Genomic DNA, 13,243 nt, shown 5'->3' on the forward strand with positions numbered 1-13,243 from the left:
TTGGATGAAAAAAGTTTACAGTGAATGTAGTGGGATTCAGATCAGTAATTTACAGAAAGACGACTTAAATAGTTAATTCTGATGGGGAGCGGGAAACTGAAATGCCTTTGGATAGAAATAAGAGTTTTCATGGGAACTGGAGTAAAGGCTATCCTTGTTATCCATGGCAAAATTTTGTATGGTTTTGATGCATGTTCTGAGATGTCCTGGGAGGCTGGGTGAAAGGGCAATGTTCTAGCTTATTGGACATAGATAAGAAGACAGCAAAGCCTTCAAGCTACATCATGGACATTTCTCCCAGATTTTAAACAAACCCATGGTGAGGATTATCAGGAAAATAGAGCAGAATGATTTACAAAATTTGAAGTTGCCTAGAACAGGGACAGAAAGGCCAGTTAAAAGCATGATAAGAAAGGGTGCAATTGTTTTTTTATTTGTTGTTCTCTCATATAACCTGGCCACCCTCCCTCCTGTCTTCCCAGTCCTCCCACACACCCCCAGCTCTGCTCTCCTTGAGATCTATTCCTCCTCCATTCCCCTTCAGAAAATAGCAGGCAGAGAGGGGTCAATTATTAAAGAGGTTGGTCCTTGAAGTAAAACCCACTATCCTGTATCAGGACAAAATAAAAAAATGCCTCTGGAGAATCGAAGAAATCTAGAGACTACACATGCTCCAGGCTCAGATACATAGAAAATGGAAATTTGTTGCAAAAACTTTCAAGAACAGATTTCTTTCAGGAAAAAGCCCTGAGACGTCCTACATGCCCAGTACTGTCTGAAGATTGATTTTTCTGTGTTCACGCAACAAAGTACTCTAGCATTGGCAACTTGATGTTGATTTTGCATGTGTGCAGAAAGCAAGACTTATGGGAACCTGGAAATTGCTACAGAAATTTCAAAGACAAGCCGGTAAGCCAATCAGAACAGGCAGATTAGTGGAGGGCAAGAGCACTGCACAGAGCTCCTGATGGATCAAAACGTAATCAAGTATTAGAAGGGAAGTTTCACTGGAGACCTCAGGACAACAGAGTAGACAGAGCATGCAATGTCTGCAATAGAAACTGCAAGCAGTGTATAATGCCAGCAAAAGATGGGCAATGTGGGTTTCAATCTGTAAACCTCTGGGATTAATACTTGAGCCCCTAGAAATATAGACGCATGCTTCCCTCAACAGTGTGACTTAAATTCCAGCCAGACAGGATAACGTATATTTTAGGTTTTCCCTGCTGGGTCCCAGTCTGACTTGAAGCCAAAATCCTCCCTTATACAGTCTGGTCACCTTTTGGAATAGGAACCCTTGTTTCTTGCCTGTGTCAGCACTGTATTTGGGAAATACATACATTCTCTAAATTATTCCTTCCCATTTTATCCAGTTATAAAAGATCACAATTGACTCTGCCCTGTGGAAAACTTTGTACTTAGACATTCAGCACTGCTGAAAACAGACTTTGAGATGCTTAAGAATGGAGTGAATGATTTTTTCATGTGAGATGAACATGATTATTTTATGATCACATGTGAGATGCCTCAAGTTTAATATAGAAAACCTGCAAGTATCTTTCAGTTAGAGTTGCTATATTGCTATACTATGGATCTTCAGGGAGTAAGGCCTATGGCAGGTCCTTAATTCATTTGATATGTATTCTTAAGTGAGACAACAGAACCCCCATCCTCTCTCCAGTTCTTCCCCCTTATGTTCTTTCTAGCTAAAATTATAAGCTCTCAGTCCAACATATGCTCCCACCAGGATATACTACCCTTTTCAGAGGCCAATCCAACGATACTGCTGTTATTATTGACTACAGCCTCCAGGACTGCCAGCCTAACTAAATTTCTCTATCCATCCCACATATCCATCATGTGCTTAATTATAGTGACTTAAAACTGATGATAAACCTGAATCAAAGTTCTCTACCTCCTATATAACCTGTCTCACATGATTCATTACAGTGACTAATCTAGAGGATTATGGACTACACATAATCTAACCAGTTTAATCACACTGTGGTATGAATAAAAAATTAATATTCTCCAATAACAAAATTTTAACAAATATGAAAAACAAGAGTCACATTAAGATTAGAGTTATTATCTGTCAGTTTTAAAATTTAGCTAGACACTTCCCCATGTGTATACATTTAATATTAACAATATTTTTACATACATATACATAATATGTATGTATAATATACATAAACATTTTTATATAATATTTTAATATACATAAATGAAAAGACACAGTTGTCTAGGAGGTAAGAGTACAATTCATTGGCAAAGCATTTGCATAGCATTCACATTGCCTTTCTATAGTGTCCATTGCTGCAACAACAACAAAAATAATAATACAGTCTTAAATAAAGAAATTGCCAATTTGGGCCATGGACTGTACTCAAATAAAATTAAACTAAGCATGAACTTTGCTTGTATTACTCTTCCTCCAAGTTTCTGAATTGATGCAGAAATCTAGAGAGAAACTATTATTGAGCCAGTTAACCAATAGGTCAAAATTCTGGATCACAATATACAAATAACAACTCTACTGAGTTTTCTCTTATTGCCAGGTACATATAATTTGTAGATAACTCTCCCTGTCATATACTAATCTCAGACACAGTCAAAATATCTGCTTTCAAAATAACTTAACCTTTGCAATTCTCACTGTCTTCATGGGGGAGCTTCCTCTTCATTTTTCCCCAACTATACCTAGAAGAGCAGAGCACATAACACACACACACACACATACACACACACGCACACACACACACAGGCACACACATACCCTGTTTTTTAAAACAACAAAAATATTTCTACAGACAAATCTCATGTAGAGATTTTCTAGTGGAAGTTTCACTATGGAGTTCTCAAATTCAACCCCAGCAAGGCCATGAGACTAACATGTTGGCAAGAGGAAAGATACAATGCAATTCACGTTCTTTAGAAGCCTAAGAACATTCCTGACTCACTCTAAACATGGCATAACCTTGCCAGGTTTGTGCTGACCGAGACAACAAAGTCCCAAGTTACAACTCATCTCCATATTGCAGTCATTCAATAGAGGCTATTTCACACTTTGGTAAGATAGTTCTTTCTGGCCAAGGAACATTCGTGGAGACTTAGCTTTGAGCTGTGAACAGCCTCATACCTTAGCACAAGGGAATGACTGCTTGGATTCTGAAAGGAGATGGAGCATCCACAACAATTATTAGAAACACATCTGTAGCAAGTAGGATTCTAACAGAACATAAAGAATAGATGAGTTCAAGTAGGAAAACCGAAGCTCTTTTTAGAACCTTGCATTTCCTGCAGTACGTAAGTCATTCCAGTCTTTCCCACTTGTGATCCTGTTAGAGTAGGCAAGGGGAGATGACTGGATAAATGCTGGAGTCACTGTCAATTACTTGCAAGTGTTCTATAAACTTATATCTTGATATACATCCCAAATATTATTTAGAAATTAAAGACTTTGTTAGTTGTTTATGTGTGGAAACGTTATAGAGATATATATGAGAGTTAAATTACAAAAGAACAACCAAAAGCATAAATGTACTAAAGGTTTCTCCTAAAAATAGAAAATAGAGTTTTAACAAGGAGGGAAAATGGACAATAATACAGAGGGGGAGGGAAGGGAGAGGGATAAATAACACTAAAGATGTTTGAAAAACAAGTAGGGAAATATATTATTTTATGCTTACTTAAAAATAGGCATAAGCAAAAGAAGTCATGCGAGTTCGGACTATAATGCCATAGAGTTCCTAACAAAACCCCTAGGGACAAGCATAGAAAGCTGGTTGGGAGAGTCAAAGAGACTCCTAACATAATATACGCTACTGCTCTATCTAATAACTCCCTCCCAGAACTTTAAGGTAGGACCCTATTGCTGAAGGCACTACACTTTAGAAATAGGACTTGTAGGAATCAATCTGAAACAGACCTCCTTCCTGAAGACTATCTTTCACTTTTTGGAAGGTGTTGTGTAAACTGCCACGGGGTGGGGTGGGGGACACAATCAATAATGTCAGCTTTAAAACCTGCAAACTGCAACAATAATCATCAAGGCAAGACAGGCCCAAGGGCATGCCTGTATCTTCGGTACAACCAACAAAAGTCTAACTTAACTTATAGCCCATTCATAAAGGACAATCATACTTAGACTGCAAACCCAGCAAATGAAGAGGTTACGGACTCTAGAGGGAAACCTACTACTGCAATTTTACTAAACCAGCACACTTTCTTTCTTAGATTTTGATATTGTCATAATTCTTTTTGTTGTTGTTGCTTCTATTTTTTTTATTTTTAAAATTCTTTTATTGAATTATTTTATTTATTTACATTCCAAACGTTGCCCCCTTCCTGTTCTGCCTTCCCAGAAGGCTCCCTGCTCTTTGCCTCTGAGAGGGTATTCCTCCACTCACCCATTAGACCTCATACCCCCAAGTATCCCTCTTCAATGGGGCATCAAGTCACTACAAGATTAGGTGCTTCTTCTCCCACAGAAGCCAGATGAGACAATCCACTGCTACATATGTGTCATGGGCCATGTATGCTCTTTTGTTGGTGTCTTAGGCAACAGGAGCTCCAGATTATTTGAAACTGCTTCTTTTCCTATGGAGTTACCATCTCCTTCAGCTCCTTCAACCCTTCCCTAACTCTTCCATAGGTGACTCCGACCTTAGTCCAATGCCTGGCTGTGAGTATTTGCATCTGTCTTAGTCACCTGCTGGTAGAGCCTATCAGAGGACAGCCATACTAGGCTCCTGTCTGCAAGCACAACAAGGCATCAATAATAGTGTCAGGGTTTGGTGCCTGGGCATAAGATGAATCCTAAGTTGGGCTGACCACTGCATAGGCCTTTAGTCTCTGCTCCATTTTTGTTCATGCATTTCTTTTAGACAGGAACAATTCTGTGTCGAAATTTTTGAAGGTAGGTGGGTAAGCCTATTCCCCCACTGGGGGTCTTGTTTATCTACTGGAAGTAGTCTCTTCAGGTTCTATCTCCTACTGTTGAGCATTTCAGCTACGGTCATCCCAAGCTTCTCACATTGCAAGTCTCTAGGACTTTCTAGAGGTGCCCTGTCCTCTGCAGCTGCATATTTCCATTCATTCTCCTGGCCCTCTGGGCTTCTTTCCTGTCTCTACCCATACTTGATCCTGCCTTCCTTTTCTCCTTTCCCTCTGCTCTCCCACCCAGGTCCCTCCATCTCTCTGCCTCTGGTGATAATTTTGTTCCCCCATCTAAGTGATACTGAAGCATTCTCACTTGGGTCTTCCTTCTTGTTAAACTCCGTATGGCTTGTGAGCTGAACTTTGACCTAATATCCACATATCAGTGAGTACATACCATGCATGTATTCATGTTCAGGATAATATTTTTCTAGTTCTATCCATTTATCCACAAAATTCATGATGTACTACATTTTAATAGCTGAATAGTATTCCATTGCATAAATGAACCACATTTTCTGTATCTATTTGTCAGTTGAGGGATATTTGGGTTGTTTCTAGCTTCTGGTTGTTACAAATAAGGCTGTTATGGACATACTGGAACATGTGTCCTTGTAGTATGGTAGAACATCTTTTGGGTATATACCCAGGAGTGGTATAACTGGCTCTTCATGTAGAACTGTTTTCAATTTTCTGAGGGACTGCCAGATTGATTTCCAGAGTAATTGTGCCAGCTTGCAATCCTACCAACAATGGATGAATGTTCCTCTTTCTCCAAATCCTTGCCAGTATCTGCTGTCACTTGAGATTTTGATCTTGTCTTATTGGTGTAAGGTGGACTTTCCGGGTCACTTTGATTTGCATTTCCCTGATGACTGAGGATGTTGAACATTTCTTTAAGTGCTTCTTGGCCATTCAAGATTCCTCTATTGAGAATTCTCTATTTAGTTCTGTACCCTGTTTTCTAATTAAGTTATTTGGTCTTTTTGTGGGGGAGTCTAGCTTCTTCATTTATTTATATATTTTGGATACTATCCTTCTATTGGACATAGGGTTAGTAAAGATTTTATTCCCAATCTGTACTTTGTCATTTCATCCTACTCACAGTTTCCTTTGCCTTACAGAAGCTTCTCAGTTTTATGAGGTCCCATTTGTCACTTGTTGATTTTACAGCCTGAGCCATTGGTGTTCTTCTCAGGAAATTTTCCCCTACACCAATGTGTTCAAGACTATTTCCCAATTTCTTCTATTACACTAAGTGTATTACACTTAATGTTTTATGTTGAGATCCTTCATCCACTTGGACTTGAGCTTTGTACAAGGTGATAAGTATGGACCACTTTGTGTTCTTCTATATGCAAACTGCCAGTTAAACTAGCACCATTTGTTGAAGATGCTTTCTTTTTTATTTCACTCTATGAAGTTCCACCTAGAGCAATTAGAAAACAAAAGGCAATCAAGGGGATACACATTGCACAGGAAAATGTCAAGATATCTCTATTTGCAGATGATATGATAGTATATATAAACAACTTCAAATTTCTACCAAAGAATTTCTACAGCTGATCAAAAGCTTCAGCAAAGGGACTGGATATAAAATTAACCAAAATCAGTACCCTTCCTTTATACAAATGATAAGCAGGCTGAGAAAGAAATTAGAGAAATGACACCCTTCACAATAGACACAAATAAGATAAAATATCTTGGTGTAACTCTAACCAAGCAAATGAAAGACCTGTATGACAGAAACTTCAAGTTTCTTAAGAAAGAAACCAAAGAAGACCTCAGAAGATAGAAAGATCTTCCATGCTCATGGATCGGTAAGATTTACATTCTAAAAAAGGCCATCTTAATCAAAGCAATCTACAGATTTAATCCAATCTCCATAAAAATTCCAACTCAATTCTTCACAGGCATGGAAAGAACAATTCTCAATATCATATGGGAAAACAACGACAACCACAAAAAAAACAGTATAGTGAAAACAACTCTCAGTAATTAAAGCACTTCTAGAGAAATCACCATCCCTGATCTCAAGCTATATACTACAGAGCAATAGTGATAAAAACTGCATAGTAATGGTACAAAATCAGAAAGAGGGATCAATGGAATAGAATTTATGGTCCAGAAATAAATTCACACACCTATGGACTTTTGATCTCTAACAAAGAAACCAGTACACATTCTAAGGGCATTCTAAATACTGGGCCTTCTCCCATAGAGAAGTGTTGTTCTGACCCCCTAATCCAAGTAGCTTCCTTCACAATAGAGTCCACTACAGAAATCCACAACAGATCAAAATGTAGAGAACAAATGGTTAGATTACTCAATTGCAATGTATACCTTTATAACACATCTTCCATTTCTAAGAATCAAAATATCAACAAAAAGGATTCAGAACAATTATTGTAGCCAAAGACCAGGATATCTGCTATAAGATTTTGTCTTCTATACATGAAATCAGAGATGTACCTGTAAACTATCAGAAATATAATTGACTTAACAAGACCTAAACAATGACAACATCCATTAACATGCCAACATATATGGAAAACAAAATTTCACAAAACCCTACCTATGGATAAAAAGCTACAACCAACTAGTAGTTTTTTTCTGAGACAAGCCTGTTTGTTAGCTAGTCCAAGCCTTTATCAACTATACGTATGAACAATATTAAATCTAAGAGGCTTGCATTAGTATACATGCATGTATGTGACATAGATTGATAAATATAGATATAAAATAGTAATTAAATAAAAGGTCATGAATTTGAGAGAGATAGAAAGGAAGAAAGAAAGAGAGAGAGAGAGAGAGAGAGAGAGAGAGAGAGAGAGGGAGGGAGGGAGGGAGGAAGGAAGGAAGGAAGGAAGGAAGGAAGGAAGGATATGAAAATGATTTAAATACATGGTTTATGTGTGATACCCTCAACTTGAATCAAAATTTAAATAATAAAAATAATTTAAAAATATATCAACATGTGTATATAATGAGAGAAGAGACATGGAAAGAGCAACCATATCTACATTTATGTATGTACATATATGTATATGAAATACATAGTTAATCATATAAGGCAATAATAAAATTATAATTATGATGCATATATATTATGATAATGAAGTATGTTGCAATCAGTAAATTTATCTTAAGATCATTTCTCTTCTTGTAGGGTCTTTATTCATATGAATATACAACTAACAACTATTCCATATATATTTAAATTATAATTAAAACAGCTAAATAAAAGAATTTAGATTCATATTCTACTTCATTAAAGGGTTGCTTTTTACTTAGTCCTCATGTGTTTGTGAGCTAACAAGAAAGGTCATGTGAATAGACTAAATTAATAGTCTTTATAACCCAGAGGATTATAACCAGCATAATAAACTTATATCTTAATTGATTCTGTTCTCTATTATCCTAAACACCTTACTTCAGTCTCTTTTGTAGCTTCTTCATTTATGTAGTTCAATCCAATGAAATTTTATGATTTCCAGATTGATGATTGCTAGGTTTAATTTACAGGCAACCAGTGTGATAAAGAAATTACAACAAAGAAGAAGTGAATATAAGAAGAAAATGATAAATAATTTGAGCCTACAATTTCTGACAAGAAAATAATATTTTTTTTTCAAAACACAAAACCTATCACTGTTACTATGAATTGTCACAAAACCTTTGGAATCAGCTTCAATATAAATAAATTTCAATAAAAATAAATGGGGTTACTATGGTTACAATGTCTTCAATCAGTTATAATAAAGTATCTAAAGGCTCTGTGACCCCAGTAGCTGTGTAACCCTTCACAGGATGATCCTTCCTCTATTCCTACATTACTTTAGGTGGCATACACCGTGATGCTAAAATCCTATAGAATCTTTATTCCACCTTACAACAACTCTTAGATATCTATCCACATCGGTATTTATCTCATTGTTTGCTTTGAACCTAGACATTGATACTGTCTCCTAATGGGCTCTGAGGTCCTAATCTCTTTGTGCTCTGAAATAGCCCTAACTTAATTAACATGTCAAATATATTTTACTGTCCTCAAAGCATCATAATACCAATTTGTAAAATGGAATCTAAATTTTTGTATAGAATTTGACCATTTTCTCAGCCCTTTGAAATCTTTCATTATGTCTATTCTAGTCACATATATCTTGTCATGATCCTGCCATACAATCTGTGGATCTAAGGTATTTTATATTATCCCACTGGTTAAAATGATGTCAATCCTCTTCAAAGCTGCTTCCTGTGTTATATCCTCCATGTGTCTAAGAAAGGATGTATGCTGAATTCTCTGCCAATTTACTTACATAATATTAACTTGAGTATCAACGGCATCACCTCTTATCATTTAGACTAAGACATTTTAGAATCATGTTTACTTTGTCTTAATATAGGTTTAGTCTCTGTCCAGATAGAGTGCTGTGTGTGAGATATATTATGACAAGCTGAATATTGGTTAGAAGTTCAGGTAAGATGGGTTCAAATCATAAACCCACTTCAGCGTAGTCAAACATTGAAGAAGTACATAATTTCTTTATGCTTTTGATGTACTCCTAGTGAAATGAGCATATCTGTAGCAGCACCTATATTTTAGGGATCTTTTAAAGATTCATTCACAATTTCAGTGAATTTTCTGGGTGTGAAGTACTCATGTTTACATCTCACCACTGAGCTGTACCTCAGATCAAAAGGGTTTTGATTTATCATTATTTTTCTAAGCATTAGGTGGGATGCACAATAAAGGAAAAAAGATACTGAATGCATCCAAGTGTTCATACAAGAGCTGAATGATGGACTGTGGTTTATGAGCACGTTAAACTTATAATAGCTTTAAAGCATTATCAATTAACAATAATGTTGATATATTTATTTATCAAAATGTTATTGAAAAACCACTAAAAGTCTGAACCAGTGAATACTCAAGAGGTAAAGAGAAGATGAAATTTTGACATCCAGGAGTTTAAGCACAACAAAAGAGTAAACAATAGCTCAAGTAATACAGCCCCAAGAGTTGAACTAATACACTGAGAACACAGGATAATTAGAACAAACCAGGCAAGGATAGGAGACTGGAGTAAAACCTTTTCGCCAATGTTTTATGGACATATATGATTATTTTCAGATAAAGAAAGAGGCAGATCAATTCTAAATACATTAAGAACCCTTACAGAAGCATGGGATATAAGACACTGCGATTAAAATCACACACACACACACACACACACAAATATATCATAATGAATTTTTGTCACTATATCTACACTTCAGAATGACTGAGAATTAGTAAAATGTTTTAAGGAGTGACGATACAATGGAATTTACAATGAACAATGATGACCTATGGATAGATGATATTACTATAGTAGTGTGTAGAATGAAAATGTTCCAAAGACTACACACACAGGAAGAGAGGATAAGAGATATTACAGCAATTCAGGCAAAATGGCCATATTTAGGAAGCTTTCAATAAATGTTAGTTTTATAAACCAGCAATTCTTACAATTTTCACCACTCATGTCCAAAGCAGAAGCTCTGCCATTATTTTATTACTTAGAATTGGCCCACGATATGGTTGCGTATCTACAACTCTAGGTGTGTTTACTGAGCTCCAGCCACTATGCAGCATTTTGCAGATGATATGAGTGGGAAAAATTATATCACACAATTCTGCTCCTTTTATAGCTAAGTCAAACTCCATTAAATCCATCTATCACGTTCCCTGTATCCATTCTATCTCATTTGAAGGAAAATAGATGCATCTGGAAATCATATTATACTAACTTAGAATCAGAAAGCAAACATCATGTATCAAAAATTGTGCATTCTAAAGTTTAGGTAGGTATATAGGCTCATATGTATATATGACCATCTAGCAGAATGAACTGGGATGGGGGAAGACAGGGACAAAAAAAGAGTATGGGGTACATATAGTCAAAATATATGATATACTTTTATGAAATGTCTTTACGAAACCCAAACTATAGACAATAAATACTTAAAAACAAAAATTTACATTGAAAAGTATTAAGTAGAATTTTAGCCTCTCAGAGATCTCCAAAGTACCAAAATAATATAACAATAAGCATTAAAACATAAAAATAAATAATACTTTTAAATTTTAGGTGGACTATAAAATACCTTTTGAGTGATGAAGGTTCTTATTGCCTGGGACTGTGCAGGAATTTGGTTAAATTGAATTCATACTAAAATTTAAAGAAAGAAAGCAATTATTCTATATTTTTTCTTCTCTTCACAGTGAGACTTTGGGCAGGTAGACTTAGTGTCAGTGTTGAAACAACACTGTTGCTGCCTCTGGCATTTTAAAAACAAGCTTCATGATAAACATAGTTTGATATTTCTTGATCAATTATCTTAGTCACTTCAAAATACCAATTAGCCCTGGTAAATGTTAATAATATAAGCAATAAAGAACAGATGGCCAAATGATCCCAAAACAGCTGTTATTTCCCTGTCAAACTCAAAGATGTGAGCAATGTTTCTAAACAAGGCCTAGCCAAGAAACCATGCCGATGCAATTTCCTGCTCGAGGCCCATGCTGTATATCTTGAATCTAAAGCTGCTTAAAGGCATTTACAGGCGCAAGGGCCATAATGGTGCTGATGATCTCCCCAGTGTGGAGCGTTCTGAGATAACAGGCAGGTCACCTTCTGCAGGCCTGCCAGCGAACTTGGGGGATAATCTCTCCAAAGCTCAGGATAAGCTGCCTGGCATCATTCAGTTCCCTGCTCTCAGGATCTTCAAGAGCTTATGAACCAAGCTGAAGAGAACACTTAATCTAAATGCACTCTAGTGTTCCACACAAACGGGACCCACGCCATTATCAAAGACAAAAGGAGGATTTCCCTGAGTTTATCTGGAATGGCTGCTTATGCCTCGCTCACTACCAGCTCTGTTTTGATTTCCACCTCCTTGCTGTGTGCTCACATCTTGCTCTTGTATAAGTGGAAAGAAAGTAGAGAAGGTAGCAAATGTATTTACAACAGAAATATTTTATTTAAAATCCCTATGGTTTCTTTTGTGATGCTATTTACATGCATCTACCCTAAACCACACAATATTTATTTAAAATAATTCATAATTTCCAAATGATACTTTCAATTGGCCAAACAGACCTAATCTTTAAGTAAAAATACCAATAGCAGGGACTTTAGGCTCACATTTTAATCAAAGATAATGCTACATTTCAGTTGCTTGACTTCTGACATGAGTAGAGACCCTGAGAGGCTTTCTTAGTGATGTCTGGGTGGACTAAAGCAAACTTAGGCGCAAGCAGTTGGTGCAGCAGGTTGGGGAAAATGAGCTTTTGCAGGGCAGTAGTGTCCACAGTAAGATAACTTGATGAAAGCTCATATCATTTTCGAAAATCCTCATTAGGATTGTAGGGAAAGGGCTAAGCATGTTCTATCAAATAACATGTGGTCAGAATGGAATAGAACAGCAAAGTACTGCTGTGGACTGCACTTTGTTTTCAAATTCCCATATATTACTCAGCTCATTTTACTTCTCCATCTACCTTCTGGCCCCCCACTAGCCAGAAATTGAAGAAGATGTCAGAAAACAGAGAGATATCTCATGATCATAGATTGGTAGGATTAACGTAGTAACAATAGCCATTCTACCAAAAGCAATCTACAGATTCAACACTATCTCCATCAAAATTCTAACACAATTCTCTATAAAGCTTGAAATGACAATACTCAACTTAATATGGAAAAATAGAAAATGCAGGATAGCTAAAACAATCTTGGACAATTAAAGAACATGCAGCCTATAGCCAATATGATTTCAAGATGCACTACAGAGCTATAATAATAACCATGGAATTGTTATTAAAACAGGTTGATCAATGGAATTGAATGAAAATCCCATATATAAATCCACATACCTATGGAAACCTAATTTTTGATAAGTAATCCAGAAATTCAAGTGGAAAATGAATGGTACTAGTCTAACTGGATGTCAGGATACAGAATAATATAAATAAATCCACATTTATTACCCTGCATAAAAATCAAGTATAAACTGATTGTAGAGAAATGTTAATCCAGCAACATGGTTGCTCTGGCAAGGGATCCTATCCAAAGACCCTCTAGGTCTGTGTAATCTGGTTGGAGTGTCACATCTTTAATCTCTCTGGCTAGAACACAGACAAGCCCTTAGTACACACCTCTAATCCCAAACAAGGAAGGTAACGTTAGTTTTTAGAAGAAAGTAGCCAAGTTTGAAAGTGATATCTAATTGAAGAGCAGACAAAGTGACAAATCAGAGG

Source organism: Grammomys surdaster, unplaced genomic scaffold, assembly GCF_004785775.1.
Source record: "Grammomys surdaster isolate TR1022 unplaced genomic scaffold, NIH_TR_1.0 97, whole genome shotgun sequence".
In the NCBI taxonomy this organism is placed as follows: domain Eukaryota; kingdom Metazoa; phylum Chordata; class Mammalia; order Rodentia; family Muridae; genus Grammomys; species Grammomys surdaster.